Source organism: Schistocerca cancellata, unplaced genomic scaffold (assembly GCF_023864275.1).
Source record: "Schistocerca cancellata isolate TAMUIC-IGC-003103 unplaced genomic scaffold, iqSchCanc2.1 HiC_scaffold_748, whole genome shotgun sequence".
NCBI lineage: Eukaryota > Metazoa > Arthropoda > Insecta > Orthoptera > Acrididae > Schistocerca > Schistocerca cancellata.
Genome location: NW_026046759.1, coordinates 68,256 through 83,073, shown reverse-complemented (window position 1 = coordinate 83,073; position 14,818 = coordinate 68,256).

Here is a 14,818-nt window from a genome sequence, read left to right as displayed (position 1 = left end):
ACTTGTATTGATAGGGAAGTCCTCTCTCAAGCACTTGTCCCTCTCGTCATATATTTGTAAAATTTTACCTTTCCCGCTCTTGATCGATCAACCGTCAAGGCAATTAATTTCTAGACGGAAATACTCTTAAAACTACTCTGGTTTAATGACATCGTTAGAACCAGTAGGTTTCTACAGGCGTAGAATTTGTAAACAATTTTAGCATTGTCAGATCGTTTTAGATATCGTGAAAGAAAATTCTGCTGCTGATTAATTTCTCTTTGATAATTACTGTTGCGTTTAGTAAACTAATGGAAAATGCAATTAAAATATTCACTGTACTAATACGAATTAAATTCAGCTTCCTACAGAAACATCACGACGGCAGTCTATCTTAATAAATCATTAAGTGTCTGTGAGACGATTGAACCTATTTTAACACGAATTAGTAGGATATTACCAACTTTTGACTTCGAAAAGATCTGTATTTATTTCATTTCCTGTACCATACGCAAGTATTATGAAAATGTGACATTTCATAGGTAAAATTATGTATTCACAACAACAAAAAATATGTCGGTAGAAAACAAAAGTGGCATTATGAATTTGGCAGTACCGTAAGGTTTTCGCTCTGACACTAAGAGTTACTGAAAGTAGCAAGACGAATTTTGCTCGAGCGTTGTCTTACGATTCCCTTATTGAGTTTTTATCAGCCTGCTTGTAGCTGTGCTACAAAAGAATTAAAAATCTGGCTTTCAGCGAGTCGCGAATGGCGAACGAAAGCAGCTTGCACCTGTTAGCTAAGCATGTTACCTGGGAACTGGTTTTTTCCTAAATTGGGAAGACGTCCTTTTGTGGTTGAATTGTTGGCAAATGTCAGTCAGACGTGTGGCGTTGGTCTAAGTGTTACGGTGTGTTGAATTTGTGCCAATGATTTTTCTACAGGTTTCTTCTGTCCCAAATAGAGAGTTGAAGTATCCCACTAGTATTTTCACGTCATCCTGGTGAAATTTTCTCATAGTATTTTCGAGTGTGTTTCAAAATTTTTCGACATTTTCGGAGTTTTTCTTATTTTCGATGTTGGTGGGGACACGTGCATTGATGAGTGTATATTTTTTACTGTGGCTCTGAATGAGCATAGTCATAAGTCGCTTGTTGATGGGCCGGCCACGGTGGCCGAGCGGTTCTAGGCGCTTCAGTTCGGAACCGCGCGACTGCTACGGTCGATGGTTCGAATCCAGCCTCGGGCATGGAAGTGTGTGATGTCCTTAGGTTAAGTTAGGTTTAATTAGTTCTAAGTTCCAGGGGAATGATGACTTCCGGTGTTAAGTCCCATAGTGCTCAGAGTCATTTGAACCTTTTCATTGTTGATGGGTGTGATTTCTTTGACAGAGTTGATGATAGATCTGTGTTCGAGAAATGCAGTGCCGAAGATTGGTACGCCTTTCGCTACCTTTTGTTGTATTTTGCTTTTGAAGACGCAATGGTTTCCCTAATGCAAGGTTTCATTGTCAGTTAGTCGTGGTTCTTGAAGAGCAAGGATGAGAATTTTTTGTCGGTGGATTTCTTTTGTGAGATTATTTAGTTTTCGTGTTTGGATCATTGTATCGATGTTTACTTTTAAATGTATGTTTCTTCCTTGTAGGGAAATTTACCAGAGATCTTCGATATTCTCTGCCGTGCTAACCTGGACTCCCCAGAATCCGAAAATCCAACTGCCGCCTGTCGACAGCCGGGTTGTGTACCACCTGGGGTAAAGTTGACTTTGCTTGCATAGTTCATGTTTGCTTGTGTTTCATTGGTTTGGCTTGGGTGATACGAGGACCGGACAGGACCAGAGGGTGTTGAAGCCTTTGAAAGCAAATATTTTCAGCCAAGCTCATAGAGCTAAGAGACGGTGACCAGTGTAGCGGTGAATTTCACTCAGACGTGTCTGGATTTTGGGTTCAACGGATTTGGTAGCCGTTCAGGATTGTGTTAGTATTTGGTTCACCCCTAGTATTTGATTTCCTCGGTACCACCCATATGGGGGAGTGTTTCCCCTATCCGCCACACGCGATTATTATTATTATTATTATTATTGTCATTATGTCATCAGCAAATCCGATATGGTGTATCTTCCCACCACTGAAATAGATGTGTATTGTTCGATTCAGTATTTCCATCACATAAATGTGGGTTATAATTACGTTACATTGCGGCTAGAAGACATATTTCTGACTTTTTCTTAGCCACTTGCTACCAGTTACTCCATCATAGGAATTTATGTGCGCAGCATTGTTGCAATACAGACGTTCAAATTATCCGATTTCTGTAATTTCGTTTCGATACCAGATAGTTCTAATCGGATTCAGCTAGGCAGTCTTAATGTGGGTATCGGACTACGACTCTCATCATGTGATAGACTGGGCAAATCACATTCTTAATCGGACTGTTGAATATAGATCACTTATCTCTGACAGGGCCTGAATTCTTAAACACTGTGGAAAATAATAATCCAATGTGCTTATTACAAATACGTTATTTAAATATAAATACATGGACTAACGAGATAATAGTTTATTTACAGGAGCAGAGCCCCATCCATCATAGCAGAGCAGTGCGTGATTGGTTTCAGGCCCAAGAGAGGATAAAGCTGTTGCCGTTTGTTTCACGATCACCAAACATCAACCAGATAGAGAATATGTGGGCAGAGGTAACAAGGCCATTGCCACGTGGATCTACAAAACCAAGCGACCTTTGGACAATTATAGAAAACATATGTTGGGAAGTAAACCATCACGCTACACTGTCGACGACTTAATGAAATCAATTCCCTAAGCCTTCCAGAAATCTTACGTAATGATCGTGGGTGGGTTGGTTACTAAAAGTATAAAAAAATGTTCAAATGTGTGTGAAGTCTTATGGGACTCAACTGCTAAGGTCATCAGTACCTAAGCTTACACACTACTTAACCTAAATTATCCTAAGGACAAACACACACACTCATGCCCGAGGGAGGACTCGAACCTCCGCCGGGATCAGCCACGCAGCCCATGACTGCAGCGCCCTAGACTGCTCGGCTAATCCCGCGCGGCTACTTAAAGTATACTCGTCCACAAAACCCATGTGGACAATTATCTGATAATCGGTCAAGATTTGCTTTGTGGCAGCTCTTTAACATACAAGACCATTTACTTTCAGGCTCCTCCTTACAATTCTTGCAGTGCAAGGTAATTGAAAAAACTCATCCACTCGACGCCAACTGAGGAACTGACTGGTGCATGTGTTGTTCAACACACAGTAGTTGTCAGCCTCACTAGAATCAACGACTGTGTGTGTGTGTGTGTGTGTGTGTGTGTGTGTGTGTGTGTGTGTGTGTGTTTTCGTGTTCATGCACAATCTGAATCAATACCATTAACATTAGAGAGACAACCAACAATAAATAATTCATCAAATATGACTGTAAAGTATTTTAATGCGATGGGAAGTTACTAACTGAATTTTCACCCAACCCACGTCCTGTATATTACGTTAAGTAAGATGTATTAACTCCATAGTATCGTTAGCAGAGACAGTGCGCTCTTGTTGTCGCGGCTCGCGACAAGCGCAGCGATCAGCAGTGCCCAATGCCGCCGCGATTTGTTTATGTTGGCTGAGCGTGGACACTGCAGCAGACGCTTCGCCATAAACAGAAAGAAATCACCTTGTCTCTGACCGCAGTGAGCGGATATCACTGCCTGCGTGTTCTTATAGTAACCAATGTGAGACTCTACTCACAGGAGCCATGGAGCAATTGCAATGGGTATCATGTCATTAGTCATCAGAATATTAACCAGTGAAGAAATGTCCACTCTATATGAATCCCAAGAAAATAGGAACCTTCTCACAAAGGAATGTGAGGTGATATCAAAATTTATCCAACATACAAAAATTAACTGCAGGGCTTTCATGTATGCAGTATTATGTCTTGGAAGCGTATATTTCATTTCTTCTTCTCATTTTAACGCCCTTGTTTTAGTATGAAGTGGGAAAATAAACACGAAAAACTCTAGTTCATGAGAAGCATATAAGTCATTTCCTCTTCTCATATCATAACTTTTGTTTTAGTATGAGGTAAAAAAATAAACAGTTTAGGGTTCTGAAACATAATATGACACCAGATTCTTATCGTAGGCGCTATCGGAAACGCAAAAAGCAGGGAGCTGTCCATTGTTTTGTCCAAAAGTCTGTTTCCTTTCATGCATTACTCACGTTAGGAGATTCTTATTTAAGGACTTGTGGGCATCAAGTTCTTCAGCAGAACAAGCCTTATGTTATTGTGCTAATTACGGTATGGAAAAAATGCAACAAAGACGAGTTCCCCTGGAGCACATGTCTGTATTCAGCAATGACCGCCAGCTGCCACAACACTTCACAGAATCCTTGCGGCGGGCAACACAACTGTGCGTGCACTTCAGACTTCATTCGGTAAGACGTCAGGAGATGGATGGAAACGTCAAATTAACGTTTCTTTCAGAGTCGTATTCAACCCAGAATGAGGTGTTATTAAGGTAGTTGAACGTTCTAGCAATTACACTTATATAATTCCAATATGAGTATTCAGATAGCAAAAAGAACCCGTTAGTGCGAAACCATCTGGAACTGCATTAACATCAAACTGCAAGAACTCGAGACAATACGTGGACTCTTCTCTTCGCTAGGTGACCTATTACTGATATTTAGGATTCTCACCTGCCTAGGCGTAATGGAAACGGAACTTCAGAGGCGCTTTCCGCTATTCTTGACAAACATGAGAAACTTGTAATCACTGCGAGTTACAACTGCGTGATGATAATGGTTCAGGTTGTCAGTAGTTGTGGTGGTGTTATGCTGTCAAACTGCTTACGGCAACGTTAATGGTGGCGCACATAATTTAGCGCTGACTACCTACCTAAGTAAAGATAGTGTTGTGGCGTCGTCGCTTGTCTTTATTTGGCCTCAGCTTGAGTAATCCGATTTAACGAACATAGTACTACATTCGCGGGCTGCTAATGATACAGTATGACTACAGGGATCATCGTGCGGGTATTACATTAACTAACCTAAGGACATCAGACACATCCATGTCGGAGACTGGAGTCGAACCTGAGACCGTAGCTCTCGCGCGGTTCCAGACTGTAGCGCCTAGAACCGCTCGGCCACCCTGGCCGGCATACTTGTATACTGACCACTCGTTATTTGACTAAATATGAACTACAATCTAATTCGCATGTATATGGCATGGGTTAGCTCCGGCACGAAGGTATGACTAAGGATTGGCTTCCGTTGGAGTCCCGTTATTTTGATGGCAAGACTAATGTTCGCAAATCACCTCTATTGCCTCAAAAAACAATTGCATCTTAAATATCGAAGGACCGACGTCCGCACTGTCACAGCGCGTTGAAATACAGCAACGACAGCAGATGAAAATTTGTGACCGACTGAGCTTCGAACCTAGACCTGCTGCTTACTAGACAGACGTTCTGACCACTGCACTATTACTTTTTTTTAAAGTTTGAGAAGAATTTCAGCACCAGGTAGGCGGAGGCAAAGAGGGCAGGGGTCGAAAATCCGAGGCCTGGCCACAGTGCCTCCCCCATACCTGTCACTGAGCAGCTGCATTATTCACATGTATTCCATGTTTGCACTCATATATTCCTTTAAATTGTTGAATAAAATTGAAGTAGTAATTAAGGTAAAATAAATTATAGATTGTCGCCTCCAATCGCGTGCGATCCTTGTGGAACATAACTTATAACAGTGAACAGGGTGACGGAAAAATAAATAACAAACATTCATTCAGAAATATATTCACAATTTAAGTTATTATGCACTGGATGCATACGAAGTCTGTAAGGAAGCCATATATTTTTCAACAAATGGAAGAAGTTTCGGAGCCGGAGGGGGTTTGCCAAATTAGAACAGTTGAGATTTAAGAACCGACGTAAAAGAATATTCCAGGAATAAAAAAAAGTGAAAGAATAGTATTCTGCTTCTAATCAATAAAACTGTCCATCTCTTTGTAGCCCACATAAAGCAATAGATAAAATTTTTTAAAAACATTCCTTATATTTGTTATTCTTCTTCAGCTTAAAATGTTCTTCCGCAATATAAAACGTGCACTCTTCTAAGTTCTAAGTTTTGTTTATTACGACGTACAACACAAACTGTCCCATAAGCCACGAATAACTGTTATTCTTTGCGGACGGGTAACATTTCCAGTCAGGTTTAAAGCTTCAGTTATCGGTACATGACTTTCTGCGGTTCTGTGGATAGTGCTAATTTCTTCCTAGAACAGAAAACTTTAGATGAGCCGCGGAGACCCAAATAATTATACAGGAAGTTTCAGAAGGAATAATAAATATTGTAGGAGGTGGTAGTATAGACAAGTTGCAGAAAAAATGCCATATTACATGTGACCAATTTTCATTTCGTACATACAGCTGGGTTCAATGCATTTATGTTTCGTATGTTGGTCCTTACAGGACCCAGTTGTCTACATTTCCTTGAAAATGACTTCCAGCGTTATTGGAAGAGGTTTATTTGGCGACAGGAATGCCTATGTTCCTCCAGCATGACGGGGCTCCTGCAAATTCTAGGCGTCAGGTGACACATTATCCAAACCTAACATTTTCTGGAAGATGGATCATTAGATATGGGCACTTTTCTTGGCCTTCAAGGTCCCTGGACGGTCTATCTTTGGATTTTTGCCTGTGGGGATGGTTAAAGGCGAAGTCTACAAAGAAAAAGTAAACCCAAGAGCCGATTTTATCGTTCGGATTATGAATAGTGCAGCCCTCATAAAAGAACGCAAAGACGACCTCAGAAGATCTAGACGTGGTGTTATCAAGAGAAGTCAAATGTGCATTGAAGTTGGTGGGGAAATTTTTGAAAATCAACTTTGAACGTCCTCATTTGCCTTTGATTTGAGTTTGTTAGGGTTACGTACAATCTTTGCCATAAAACTCGACCGGCGGCCGGCCGCTTCAGAGGCTAAGTCCGCGCCGATCGCGACATGGGACAAAAAAACTGGCCAACTCGCTAATTCTCTAAGTCCGGTTATCTGCACAATCTGGCAACACTGTAGACTGCGGCACTTCCTGGAGGAAAACTTGTCCCAAGATAGAGAGACTCTAGGATGATTACGCCTGTGGTGTAGCGGTAGCGTGCGTTGTTTCTGTTCATAATGTCAGTGGATCGAGAGCAGCTGGCATAAAATATTTTTATAGCCTCTTCTGTCTGAATGCTGAAGACGTGAATGTAATGGTAGCGCAGATTCAATCTATTTCGCTTTATGACACACCGATATCAAAATTTTATCTAGTAACGATTTTGCGGCAGATTTCCTGCAGACTGTCCTCCTCTGGACGCCGTATGCGGCAAAGCTCCGGGATCCATTTGCTGGCTACTGGCAGCGGCCGTGGCGACAGCAGCGGCGCTGCACTCCCCCGTTCTTTATCGAAAGCGCCTGCTACCGCTCATCGCTTTTGATGATTTAAAACGCTTTATTATTAAATGTTGCTCCACAGAAAATTTCTACAATTTCCATTCACGCTCAAAAGCAACGGAGACAGACGCCCTGATTAGTAGGCGGGTAATCGGCAAGAGCTGAGTATGGCCCGAAATTAATTTTATACACTGGGACGAAATTAAACCACCTCACTACATTCGATGAATTTATAAATGCTTCATACCTCGTTTCTTTCCCTTTCAAACTTAATTATTTGTGCAACTTTTGGTCAATGTTTGGATGTTTTCGTCAAGCCAGAGTGAGCGTCTGTGGTGTAAAGTGTATTACAGTTCTTGTTTCATTCCTTATGGTAAGTCTATGCGATAAACTGTGTGAATACCTTGCAATGCATGCTCTGTAGCAGTGCAGGCACACTGCACATTTGGAGTTCCATGTACGGGTTCATGAAGTATTTATTGTTGATCGGAAGTGATAGTTAAGGTCATCAGATTTCAACCAGAAAAATTTGTCGTTTTGAAGGTTTCAGAGAACGGAAAGGAATTGCTAACGCCGGTGTTAGAAAACGTCTACAGTTAAATGCTATTGCAAAAATTTAGAAGGTGGGAACTATATTAATGAACAGGTGCACTTCATAAACAACCTTCCGACATGTTAGACCTATATGACGAACAAAGCTCAAATTTATATCGTTGACAGTCGGTTTGAATCTTTTCAGGACCTATTTTACAGTGAAGCACCTTGGAATTTGCAAAGCAGAAATCCATGATATTAACTTAATTTACTAAGTCGAAATCGGACGAAGATTGATGTTTAAAGGCATTCTTTAGATTTCGCATAAGATATTTTTACTAGCAGTTTGCAACTCCATTAATTAAAATGAAAAATAAAAGGTTGTAGTCAGCGGCTTCTACCGTGATTCGAACTTATAGTACAAGCACTGCAACGCACAAGGGAACCTCTGCGCTAACGACACACTGGCGGCCAGAGGCGGACTATAGTCACTGCGATGTTGCCTGAGCCTCAAAACGCAACCTTAAACACACAAACAGAGGAGGTGGAGATTACTGTTTTAACATCCCGTCGACCACGATGTCATTAGAGACGGAGCACAAGCTCGGATTAGGGAAGGATGGGGAAGGAAATCGGCCGTGCCCTTCCTAAGGAACCCTCCCGGCATTTTCCTGAAGCGATTTACGGAAATCATTGAAAACCTAAATCAGGATGGCCGGTCGCGGGATTGCACCGTCGTCCTCCCGAATGCACACACAAACAGGTGTTACTTATGTGAAGAACGCCGTTCTTGGAGTCCAGAAATTAAATATACTTTCTAATTGTGTCATCTTGCAGTGGATTATATCGTACGAGTCTTCGATGTGGAAAACGAATGTCAAGTGAATTTAGCGAGGTAACGCCGACCTACACCCGGAAGTAAATGCACTATCAGTGTGTTGACAAATACTTGCTACGACGCTGCCATTTCTCGGCTCTCTGACGAGGCAGCTCTTCAGCGAAATGCTTGCCGTGATTCTCCGATACGGTTCTTCAGAGTGGAGACGCGCGCGCACGTTTGGTTTTTATGCGGCGTTCTCCCCTGATGGTTTCTGACGTCGCCTTGTGGGCTATGTATACATATGAGACATTCAATTATCATTAGTCCAGAATGATACAAGTTTCAGCTTCCGGCGTGGAAGAAGGCTGTTGACGCCGACATTATATCATTTCAACGTAGGGAAAGCAAAACGGATCATTCAATGTTTCTCATTCAACATAAAGCATGTGAGATAAATTTCCGTAACGTTCATAATCATCTAAAAACACAAACGAAGTAAAAATACACCGGAAGCTTATTCGAATTGAATATAATGTAGGATTCCAAACGCTTTGCACCTCGATGTCGAATTTGTCCACTTGCAATCGTTTGCAGCATGCACATAGAATGTCATGATTACCACGAGAATGAAGAAATATGTTGGTAAGGATGGAAGCAAGAAGAGACGCAGTCAACAAATATTCTATTCCTCATGGCATTCATTTCATTTCACACGTAAGAAGAGGTAAAGCGGGAATTTACTTTCGTTAACACGAAAGATATGCCGCACATATTGATAACGAGGAAGTCTGCGTCTTCATACGTTTCCTCCTTGAAATCTGTATGCTCTATTATATACTAAGTAGCCCGATCATTGTTTCAGTAATGTTACCCTCTTGTTTGACCCCGTAACGGTGAACAGATTCCAAATGCATGTCTCTGCGTGAAAGTAGCTGTTCGAACCCTTCCTGGGTTGTTTTTTGTGTTTTATTGCTTGGAATTCCTGAAGCAGACCACTGTGCCTTCCCCCCCTCGTGGGTTAGGTCTCAAAACTAAACCGCTTTGTATCCAATGGCATAATTTATTCATACAGCATCAGCATAAGACTCTTCCGAGTGAGAGAATGACAATAACAATCGTAACAAGAACAAGCAAATAATGAATGATGTTTGTTCCAACGCAGAACGAGAATGGCTTTAAATATAAAAATCTATATCTATATCCATATCTATTGATCTTTGAGTTGGCACAATGCAAATATATTCTTAGCATTTAGTTACTGAATTTAGTTCTGGATGTTTGCAGAGAAAAGGAAAAGTCGGTACTTCTCGCTAGTGTAATATAATGTGAACCAGCAACTACCCTTTCCTTAGAACACGACTCAAGCAGGTCCTCAAGCAGGCACTGCTGCATTCTGTTCCCTGACATTGCTCTGATGACGGTTAATGCAGATAGTTCCGATTATGAAATACAAAACGTATTGTAGGTTAGTTCCTAGGATAGTAACATTGAATTTGCGTTGTAGATGGCACATGAACGTGATGACTATCCATATTACTCATCAATATAAAAAGACAATATTTTGGGAATTTAGCGGGATTACTCAAAATGAATTCTGAAATTGGGTGACTGACCGCACAGGTGCTAAACGTCGTCAAGAGTATACGATGTCCTAATCGCATTAGGAATATGAAGATCGTCTTCGACAGCTCGCAACTTTCACATTGCTATCTCCACCCTACTCCAGACAGCTCTCGGTGGAGTTGCACTACGTTGCCGATGTTATGGAAGGCCTTCAAACCGACAACAGACCACATATTGAAAAATACAAGCGAATTCTCTTGCATCGTAAGCTTATTGTAACTAATCTAAAAATTATTGGAGAGGAACATTGTCCTATTCAAAAAAAGTAAAATGTTACACACTGTTGACGTCAAACGGACATTATCTATGTCCTGTCTTGTGTCCTACTCATCTATAATATCAAGTGTACTATGAAAATGATTATATATAATGGATTATAAGGTAATGCATTGATACCAGATGGTGGGGGCCGGCCGATGTGGCCGTGCGGTTCTAGGCGCTTCAGTCTGAAACCGCGTGACCGCTACGGTCGCAGGTTCGAATCCTGCCTCGGGCATGGATGTGTGTGATGTCCTTAGGTTAGTTAGGTTTAAGTAGTTCTAAGTTCTAGGGGACTGATGACCTTAGAAGTTAAGTCCCATAGTGCTCAGAGCCATTTGAACCATTTGAACTATTTAACACAAAATGACATTAAAAATTTAAGTTATTCACGAGCAGCTAGTTGAGAATATGTATGAACATTAAATGACACGACGAACCGTCTTGTTCTGCATATGGATTCAAACCCAGCTCATGCAGACTAAGCAAAGATTTCGTGACTGACGGAAACTAACAGTCATTCCTGATTAGGCATACAGAGAGTGATATACCTCGATTTTAGACAGTATCAGTTAGCAAATATCAACTTTAAATTGCATAACGCAAACACTTTTAACAGACGCGAATTCCTACCCAGCATCTATTGTCCCTGTTAACGAACTACGAGAGATGTTAAATATTGCTTCTTCACAAGTAACTTACTTGAAATGCCGTGAGGTAAAGCTGTGTGTTGGACACGGATTCGAACCCGGAACCTAATCGGATTGCCATCGAAGCACAGTCAAATGTGACATATCGGAATTTCGCGGCAGTAACTAGATGTTTTAACTGAAATGACGAGACGAAACATTAATTTTTTCGTTCCCAGGACTCCAACCCGGCACCTATCGCTGTTATATTCTAGAGAAAACTAACGCTAAATATGGGTTTGTTGCACCAGCAGTGACATGTGAGCATGTTTGAACTGAAATAATATGACGAAGAGTTCAGCGCTCACTGGGAATAGAGCCCCACACATATCGTTGTTGACTACACACAAAGAGACGTCAGCTACCGAATTTTTCTCCACCAGCTGCTCAGAATAGCATCTTGAACTTACAGTCATCTCGCAAATAGTTCTGTGTCTCACTGGGAGTAAAAAACGTCGGATATCGTTAGTGTTGACAGCGAATGAAAATACATTAAAAATCAAAATTATTATCCACCAGCAGATAGGTGTTCTCATGCTAGAGCTTGATAATACATAATTAAATCTTTAGTGCGTGGCCAGGATTCGATCCCATTCACGCATAATATGTGAAGGTGTTGAGGAATCTGCAGTTTTGAACAAACAACAAATTGTAGTCGAGCTGTATTGCCACGAAGGGATCAAATTCCGCGTTAAGGGCGGTCTGAGTTGCATTCCCAGTTCAGAACCAATTTTATCGACATACAGAAGCCCAAATAAAAGATGGAATAAGTGTCCTGTGACCATACATAGCGTTTGTGTCGTCACTTGAAATAAATAACTAGTATAAGAAAGGTTACTGGTGATAGAGTTTCTACATGTCGCCACTCCAGACTTTATTGTGGTTCAACCTACCGTCTACTTGGTAAAGAAGGAAAATCATCTTTAATGTGAATTTTCAGACCACGCAGCCATTATATCCCCTTCACTTGGTGTAGCCAGGAGAGAATGGAATCTGTCTCTCCCTATCTAAAATCATTGACAGAAGTGGGAATCGAACCCAGACCATAGGTATAACAACCTACCATCCGTCCAACAGACCACGAAATCCTCTTCTCTGCGAGTCATTTTTCTATCGTAACGCAGTTGCGCCACACTGGATGAGAATTCTGACACACAGGCTCCCTGTAGTAATTTGCAGCATGTTCAGTAAATTCATTTACTTGGTTGACCGAATCACCATGAACTAGCTGCCTCGGCTACCCAGTGCATACATTCGACTATTTTGTAATCACAGAAATAAAATCACGTTACTGCCACCTACACACAACTGCCAACATTGTAGGATGCAGAAGTTTAAATAGGAAGTGTTCCTTTCCACTTGAGCTATTCTATTGCGCTATCTGTTACTAGAAAACGTCGTTCAGTCCAAAAGAAAAGCTGTAACTGTTTGTCTCTCAGAAGTCAAGACCCGGCCATATGCATAATCTCACAGTGCTGTGGAATCCAAAAGTTTTGGAGGAATAGTTGCCGAGCTCTGGAGCTGTTGTAGCTACGTGTCAGCTTGTAGCATAGATAAGATGTCGCGAGTTCGAATACATGCAGTACTACATTTTTTAAAACGTAATTCTGCTCTCTGCTGAAGTTATCAATCTAATGGAACTTTGAACATAATTCCCTTCACTTCTCAACCCAAAGTAGTCGCATGTGGAAAAAGGACTAACTACTGTGACATTTTGTTCTATTCAGGTTTAATAGACAGCAGGCAGCAGATGCATCTCGAAGATGTGCAGGGAGAGCGCATCGTGCCATAATATGTCAGAAAAGTATTTTCTACATTAGCCGTCGTGTGGTAGTGATATTTGATTCTTCTTCAAACTTTGATTGACAGCTTTAACTCAGAACAAATTTTCTACATGCATGTAATCAATAAACTGCATGTGCATTGTCAGACTGTCATAGGTAACATCAGAGAATTCGCATATATCGTTGATGATTAATTTCTCTCTCATATTTACTATTGTTTTAACAACACTAAAGGAAACCTTACGAAAATTGTGCACTGTATTATAAGAAGTGAAATAAAACTAACCATGATAACCTTACGACGAAAGTATCTGTACACAAGCATGCCTCTATCGACACGAATTAATAAAATTCTACTCACTTAGATTTTGATTGGGTCTGTGTTTAATTGGTATGCTGTGTCATACTCAAGAGGTATGCAAATGTGGCATTTCATAAATATAGTTACGTATTCCTAGAAACCCAAAATTCGCTTGTCAGCAGCGGAAAGAGGCGTTACCTGTTGTGCAGCATTGTAAGTTTTTCAACATTGCACTATGAGCTGAAAGCATTTTCTTGCGATTTCCTTATTGATGTTTGATCTGACTGCTTGTAGCTCTTTCACAGAAGGGATAAAAACGTTTCAGTCAGTGAGACTGGAACTGCGAACCGTAACAGACGCTGTTTCATAGGTCAGCACGTTACCACAGAGCTGGCGAGGAGGTACGGGTCTCAGCTTCCTATTACGACGGCAATAGTAACTAGAACTCGTAAACCACTATTTAAAGGTCGAGATTAGTTGCGATTTCCACCTGCAACGACTTTCCTGGGCTGAAAACCGTAAATTTTCAATCTTTTGTTACCCTTCAAGCTATAATAACTCAGATTATTCAATGGAAATGACAGGTAAAATCAAGTGAACTTTGAGGCTTAATTCCGTGCACACCAGGAAGTAACTCGTCGATCACAGAGTTGCCAAACATACGTTGCCTTGTTGCCAAATCTCAGTTACAGTACCAGCAGGAAGAAGACGAACCGATGTGATCCTACAGCGGTCTGGGAAGTGACCATAGCTGGTGTCTCCAAGTCGCGGCTGCTACGGCCTGGAATACGTAATGCGTCTGATTCGCTTTCTGTAACTAGGTTTAGGGACTGGAGCGTAGTTACTAAGAATACTCAGAACTGACTGCAAACTGAGCATCATAAATCAGTAACTCTCATTATTGTTTTTATATTTCTTTCGTAAGTGCACTCAAAACTAAGAAAGTCATTCACAGGCGTTTTCGTGCCTCGCCGATAGTCGAGCACAACATACAAATAAAGATAAAAAGGAATGTGTGTGTGTGTGTGTGTGTGTGTGTGTGTGTGTGTGTGTGTGTGAGAGAGAGAGAGAGAGAGAGAGAGGGGAATAAAAAGCAATGAGAGAGAGTGGAAAAAATTGTTGTAAAGAAATTGAATCATGGTATTTAAAGGAATCTTTCATTAAAATGACACGTTCCACATCATTACGAAATGTCGTATTCATGATCTATGGAACAAGAGTTAATCTAATGTAATCTAATCTAATCTAATCACATCATATTGATGATTAGCCATGAAGAGTCATGAATTACCGAAAGTTTTGCCAATACCAGTAACCAAATCTAAACTTGAAAATAAAAGACGACAATTTTTGTAATAAACCGTGACTCCTATCAAGACCCTT